The sequence below is a fragment of the Coturnix japonica genome, chromosome Z (genome assembly GCF_001577835.2).
Source record: "Coturnix japonica isolate 7356 chromosome Z, Coturnix japonica 2.1, whole genome shotgun sequence".
Classification (NCBI taxonomy): Eukaryota; Metazoa; Chordata; class Aves; order Galliformes; family Phasianidae; genus Coturnix; species Coturnix japonica.
In genome coordinates, this window is record NC_029547.1 from 49,195,539 (window position 1) to 49,203,614 (window position 8,076).

Below are 8,076 nucleotides of genomic sequence, written 5' to 3' on the forward strand. Positions count from 1 at the left end.
ATATAAAAGTCCCAGCTGCAGTTACTTATTAAAACCGAACTTTGCTTAAATACACGTGTTTGTTCACATAGGCTCTCCTATTCAGACCTGTGCTCCGCATTTTACTTCAGATTAATCCTACAACAATCCACTACAAAATACCTTGAGGGTCAAAGGGAAAAAATAATACAGTTAAGGATCATATTTGGGAGAATTCCTGTAAATAAATCTTTTACATCTTGGCAAAGTGAAATCAGAAATTGAAGAGTCACTGACAGCAGTAGCCTCTAGTCACTTAGAGTGAAGTGGAAAAAAAAATTCCAGGCCAAGATCAAAGGCTCCAATTGACAGACAGCAGAAATTAAACCCAGATACCGTTTCATAAACATGGAGCGATTGACGTTCTCCACATGGTTATCGTCCAGCACTGGAAAATAAAACATCTGTACTCCTCGAAGTCTTGAATGGATGACCCAGAATTGAAATTATTCAGTTGTCTGATGTTAAGAAAGTGTTCCACTAGTTTTCTTCTTTCATTTTTCTTTCATTCATTCAGTAGCATGAAAAGGTGAAACATGGACTGCTAGAAAATAGTCAATTTAAATGAATATCAGTTCATTTTGTAATAGAAAGCAACTTTTTTTTTTTACTTTTTTTTTTTTCTTTTCTCAGCTTTAGGACCACAGTTTGTTATTCCTGCTAGAGTTATAAGTCAGTAATTCTACAAATATCAATGGATTTAGTTTTATCATAAACAAGGCTGCAATCTCTCTTGAAACCAATCCTTCCTATGAAACTGTCTAAACACATGAATCTTTAAATATATAAGCTTCGTGCTTTCTAAGAGATGTAAATGGCATTTATCAGAACATTTTTTCCTCCTGCATTCCCCTTTGTTTTCTTCCTTTCAGTCCTATTAACTCGCAGAATCAAAAACAATGGAGATGAGGAGAGCATACGGGTAAAATAATGCGGCAAGGTGATTTTTTCATTAAAAGCTACAAAAATATGAAATTGATCACTGAAAAAGACAGATCATTTGACATTTGGAAAGTATTTTTGATTGAAAACTTTGATTAGTTCTGTCTTACTGTCTGAAGCCATCGTACAATTGAGTTATCACTTGAATAAGGTCTACATGATGTGCCTGCTGAGCAGGCTGTTAAATGATTTTCTAAAGGTAGGAAGGAGGAGAAACACAGAAGACTTAGAATGTCTGACATGAGGACTTCCAAAAGAAAGGATAGTTCTGTGATTTAAAATTGTAATTATGTTTGAATAATATCATTGCTTTCATTTTTCTATGCTTAATGTGGTGTTAATAAATAGTTTATTAATCAAGGAATTTCTTTTTTAAAATTTGTTGAATTTTCTTGCTGTAAGAAAAACACCTTGACCACCGGTGTGTTCAACAGCCATGTCAGTCCTGTGGATGAGGATTAAACTTGGATTTCTTCAAGGTATACTGAATATTAGAAGACACAGAAAAATCAGGCCTTCTCTGTTTAAATTTCATAGTGTTTCCACTCCCGCCCTTTAAATGTATCAACTGGCTGGAATCAGAGCTAGTGGTGCCCCAGATAAGTTCTCTGCTAAAGTCACGTTCTGTTTCAGATTTGTCTTCAAATGTAATGCAGTTGCCCTGCTTAGCTGCAGAAGGAATAAAACAGCAGCAGGGAAGAAAGAGACTTGACTGCTCACTAAGAAGTGTGGGAGGTATGCTGGACCTCTAAAGAGTTCCCCTCTGGTGTTTGCTTTGGATGAGTTCCAAGAAATTCAGTTTCACACCAGAAATCTGTCTAAATCTCAAACTCAACAACATTTAGCAGAACATCTCAAAACCACAGCATCACCAATGACTTTCCTCCTTTGTTTCTCCTGGAAAGATTGTGAAAACAGTCCCCGTTCCAGAGCTAGGAAAACTGTTTCAACAACAATAAGAAAAAGGAACCCACGTTGCAGGGTTGTACTATGAATATTAGGCTTTGTTGTTTTGTTTGCTTGTTTGTTTGTTTGTTTGTTTTTTGCTTCCTGTATCTTCCACTTTCTAGCAATATAGCTTCTAGACAACCCCAAGTGCTTTAATCTTAAGCTATCTCCAGTTGTACCCCACTACTACAGCATTGTAGCAGCTCACACTGGTTAGATTTAGCAAATGAACAAAGAAACCACTTGCACATTTCAGTACCTATAGAGACTTTGCTTTAGACATTCTAGGAGTGGGCAGAGGTCCACAGATTCATTATGCTCTGAGCCAATTCAGTCCTCCCTAGCCAGTACACTTCAAGTGTTGTTACCATAACAGCTCATGTTGTCCATGTTGAACAATTCCTCACACTGAAAACATGTAATGTGATAGCATTTCACCTCCACTGCACTGCATTTGCTGAAGAAGTCACTCACTGCATTATCCACACCTACATGATGAAGTTAAGATACAGCTGCTGGGTTTTTAAAGACATCTAAATTTTTCTGCTGGTGAGAGGAACAGCAATTTTCTGTCAGTCATCATGTTTCCCACAGCTGCCATCACACCACTTGAAAACAGACCCCAGGTGACCTGAATCCCAGATCCCCTCAGCCCAGGCAATATGTGAGTTGCCATATGTCGCTATGGGTAATAGCTGATGCTGAACAGGTGTATGTCATCACAGTAGACCATCTGGAGGGCAGAAGATATTAGAGAAAAAAAAAAAAAAAAGAAAAAAAAAAAAAAAAGAAAGAAAGAAGAAAGAAAGAAAGAAAAAAGAAAGGAAAGAAAGAAAGAAAGAAAGAAAGAAAGAAAGAAAGAAAGAAAGAAAGAAAGAAAGAAAGAAAGAAAGAAAGAAAGAAAGAAAGAAAGAAAGAAAGAAAGAAAAAAAGAGAGAAAAAAGGGAAAGAAAGAAAGAAATGAAGGAAGAAAGGTACATTCCCACTTTTCAAAGCTTTTGGATGACTTTTTCAAGTAGACCCAAGCATCTAATGGTTACCTTTTTGTTTTCTTTTCTCTTTTTTTCCTTTTTCCTCTTTCATGAAAGTATTTTTCATGGACATTACCTAAAATGAAAGACAGCATTTCATATGTTTCTACTCAATCTGGCTCTCCTTTTGTTTATTAATAGGTTACCTCAAATTTTATGAAAACTCCCTAATAATAGTACTGAAAACTGCAAACAAGAGTGGAACAGGGTTTCATTGCTTTAGACTCATTCTATTACCCTTAACAGTGGACTGAATCTAATAGCAGGGTGCCAGAAAATGAGCTGTTGTACATAAAGCAATAGTTGACCTAGTGGTAATTGTGTTGAAGAGATGTTCTTAAACTTCACCCACCACAAACACATAACCTTTGTAAGCAGAAATAGTCTGAGAAAGTTGTTTAAAATTATCCCAATCACACTACTTCACTGTCTGAGGTGAAGCAAAGCAATGGCATCTATTCTGTAGTAACAAGACAATATTGCATTTTTAATGGCTTTTAAACAAATTTGAAAGTAGACTGTCAAAATTATATCAGGCTGGGTTTTGCACTGTTCTATTTTTGTTGTTGTTTTTCTGTAAGGGCAGCAATCTAACATCAAGAAAGATGAGAATCTTGATAGAACAAGCCCTGTGTAAGTTCTGTACTGTGAAGTAGAACAGAAGTCCTCTTTCAGTTCAGTGTGTAATATAAAAAGAAAACTGGTGGTGACAAGCTTTGATTTGTCTACACGATACTAAATCTGAAATGTGAAGGACTCCCATTTAGAACTCATTGCTACTAGCACCTAATTTTCTAAAGCTACAATACTTCCAAAGCCTGTTCAGATTTAGTATTCTGCATGAGGCTGTACTATATAATTTGGATATATCCAGAAAGTTCTCCAAAAATACTTTCTAATCCAAGTTTTATTTAGACTCCACGTACAGTAGAACTTTGGTTCATTAGAAATAAATCAATTTTGCAATTAAAAGCTGGATGTCACTATTGACATATGTTTTTAAACTTCAGGGTAACTGGTGCATTTTACTTTTTTTTTTTTTTTTTTTTTTTTTTTTTTTTTTTTTTTTTTTTTTTTTTTTTACACCTCTTTAGGAAATAAAGATAACCAAATCAGCTAACTGACTTTAATGCCTATTTCATTCTCATTTATATTAGTTTGTTGTTGGTGTTGTTTTGTTGGTGTTGTTGTCGTCATTTCTTTGGTACAGGCTTTTCAAAAATTATTCTTATTTTGACAATTTACAGTGTTAATGTCTTTTGCATTCTGATTTCAGTTAATTCTTGATCTAATGGTTTCAAGATTCAGCAATAGCTATTCTGCTGCCCTTACTGGGCTTTTTTGCTCTTTTAGAGATTAATAAATCAGTACAATTTTCCAAGTTAATATTTCATGTTTGTGAAATGATAATAATTTCTAATATTTAAGGTAGCTTTTTGTTTTAAACAAAAGAAAATACAATAACTTTGATTCCTAGAATGAAGAAATTTCACTCTTGTTCCTATTACCATGGTTTCCAAACAAATGAGACAAAGTGTGGCTTCAGATCTTATGAGCAAAACAATGAATTCCTGGTGTTACTCCATTGAATTTAACAGAGTTTACATCAGGGAGTAATTTTGCCCAGCAGGATTAGACGACTCATTTACATAAAATTGGTACTGTACATCATGTGTCAAGTTGATGAATTTGCTGAGAGATTGACTTTATAACAGTGGGTTTGCATCACACGTTATAATTATTTGTATCATCCTCAGCTTCTTATTGTGATGTGCATTACGCATCCCAAAGGATTCTGATAAAGGACATGCAATGCAACAACATGCCACTGAAACATGCAGCAGCTGGAAAAACAACACATAGACTTTCTCTTTGGAGACTGCAAATATATCTGGAAGTATTATTTTTACAAAAGGGAGGAAATTAGGTGGAGTGAATGGTTTGATTGAAAAACACATTTAATCTCTTTTCTCATGGTTTTTGTTTTACGTTTTTAATTTACTTTACATTAATTCAACATTTGGCAGTAGCACAGAGCATCTTGAACCCTAAGACAAGTAGTATAGAACCTTAAAAACGATTAAGCATTATTATTTTCACTGTTTTATCTGGTTTTACTGCAGATCCAAAGATTGTCCATAAAGGCAAAAAAACAAAAGACATAAGACTAATCTGATTGTGGGAAGCAAAGAAATGTAAATATAGTGCTATCTAAAGCAAGAAAATACTTGCAGAGAACACCAGCTATGTTCCCATGTATCCACAGCAGTCTCAGAAGACGATGAATGGCATGTAGAGGAAATCGGGTGAGAATAAATAGATCCATTGTTTTGAAGAGCAAACCTGTCCCATTCGGGCTTCCTGTTTCGAGAGAGGTCTTTATACAGCTTTAGTAGGAGCTTTATGAAAAAAGTTAGTACAACTGATTTTTCATCCAGCTTGTTTTCAAGGTAACCTTCAAAATCATCGGGCAAGAGGGTATTGATCTAAGGAATAATTCCTGTGAGTTCTAAGCATACTCCTCAATATCAGGACTACAATTCTAGCAACAACTCTGCCAAAGACAAAACAAAACAAAACAAAAAAGAGATTAAATAAATAAATAAATAAATAGATGAACAAACCCATCATTCTTCACCTATTTCATGTTTGCTTTCAGGGCAAGAAGGCTCTGATGTGCTGTGTCACAGAGTATTTACAAAAATGGACTATAGATACTGCAAAGAGAATGCTTTCTTTTGCAAAATAGCAAAAATCAAGAGCATGTCAAGAGTCATGCTAAGACAGCTGCAGTTATAGTAACCAAAGGGAAGTGAATTTGGACACAGTACTAATAAGACTGCAGCAAGCAGGACAGGGAGGGTGCCTAGGTAATTTGTAAGTCCTTATTTTAGGATCTGACTTCCTTGTCTCTAAATCCAGAAGAGAACAACAGCTACCTAATAACAAGCATATTTTTTTATCTGTATTTGCTACATTGCCTCATATCTAATCAATATGTGGAAGGCAACTTCACATGTACTGCAAAATAAATGTGCTTTAGCTGAAAGAATAATGGTAGATCTTCACCATGGGAATGGCCTTTAACAAAAGCAGAATAAACATGTAAATAGAACCAAAACAAATACAAAAAGGTGCAATTGCAGACAGTATTACCAAAAGTCATAGAGAGCCTTCTGGGAAGCAGTTGCATGTACAGTGTTATATTTTATTTTACATGTTAGATAAAAAGGTATGCATTCGCCATCATGAATACCCTCAAGATGTTACTGAGGCTACCAAGATCCATGTAAACATACTCACTGGCAGAGGGATCAATTTGTCAAAGTAACCAAGAATTAAGCATCCTAATGTAAAAAATACAGCTCTAGATCATTTGAATGTTACCCAGATTGCTAACCCTGAAGGAATTTTACTAACAGACTTTAACACAGTGAACAACCACATTCATCTGAACTTGTTTGACTCATAGGCCTTAAGAAGTCCCTTTCTACTTTCTCAGGTGAGCTGGGGCATAGAGCACCAGTGTTATCTGCCAGAAGTCTCCTTAGAGCTCTGTGGGAATCAGCTCCAAGACCCAAATGCACCAATATCTTTTCCTGGTAACCCAGAATCTGCAGAGTAGGCAAATACATGGCTTTCCTGAAGACTTCTGAAGCATGGTGGATGCAATACAAACTGGGATAGCTTTTCAACCTGTAGTAATGACTGCAGATGATGTTTGAAAGTTGGAATGCTATAGAAACCTTGGTGGTCTGCAGTAAGTTTCAACTCAAACTGAACTGGAGTTGATTCATTGTACTGTGTATTCTACACAGCAAACAACTACTTGAATTCGGCATTTATTATGTTTACAGTAACAAGATCATTATGTGGTAAAATGCATGAAATGATATATGTTGAAAGTGTGCTTCTTCCTCCTTTCTCACTTGCCCCATGTTAACGCTGAGTCTTTGAGGACTTCGTCAGTCTGATTTCCTTTTGTTACATAATCAAGCTCTGGAAAGACTGAAATCAATCTTAGGCAACAACTGTGAATCCTTTTATGCTGTCATCTGTCCAACTGGAAAACTGGGTAAGAAGCATGGTCACACCAGCAGTCAGAATCACAGAATCACAGCATGGCTGAAGATGAAGGCATTTCTGGTCTGTGTCTAGCCAATCCATTATTCCAAGCAGTGTCCTTTCATAGTGTGCCATGACAAGAGGCTGTCTCTGTCTTCTTTAGAACTCCTTGCTAGTTATATATGCACATTGATGAGATCCTCATGAGCCTTTTCTTCTTTGGGATAAACATTACCAGCTCTCTTAGCCTCTTCCCGTAGAAGAGGTGCTCCACTCTTGTTATCATCTTCATCATTTTTTGTGGACTCTCTTCAGTATTTGCATTTTTCTGTTGTCCTGTGGAGTACAGTGCTGGATACTGTATTTCAGATCTCTCTTCCTGGGGCTAAGTAGAGGGGAAGGATCACCAGCTTTTTCAGTTTGGCAGTGTCCTCCCAAAGCAGCTCAGAATCTTAGTGATGTTATTTGTCACAAAACCACTGACCCTGTCCTAGCAGGACAAGAGAAATGGTTTTAAGTTGAAAGAGGGAAGATTTAGGTTGGATGTGAGGGGGAAGTTCTTTACCAGGAGAGTGGTGAGGTCCTGGAACAGGCTGCCCAAGGAGGTTGTGGATGCCCCATCTCTGGAGGTGTTCAAGGCCAGGTTGTATGGGGCCCTGGGCAACCTGATCTAGTAAACATGGAAATCTGGTGGCCCTGCCAGGCAGGAGGGTTGAAGCTTCATGATCCTTGAGGTCCCTTCCAACCCCGGTCATTCTGTGATTCTGTGACCCACTAGGACCTCCAGGTTCATTTCAGCTGGTTAACCTGTGTCAACTAAGGATGTTATTCTTGTCCAGGTGCAGGACTTCATCCTTCTGTTTGTTGAACATAATGAAATTCCTTTTAGTCCATTTCTCCAGACTGTAAAGTCTTCTCTGAATGGCAGCACAACTTTAACTTTTTCTGGTGTGTCATCTACTCCTCCCAGTTTTCTATGATCAGCAGACTTGGTGAGAGTGCTCTCTGCTCCATCATCCAGGTCATTAACGAAGATAATATACAGTAATTTTTCCAGGATAAAGCTATGGGA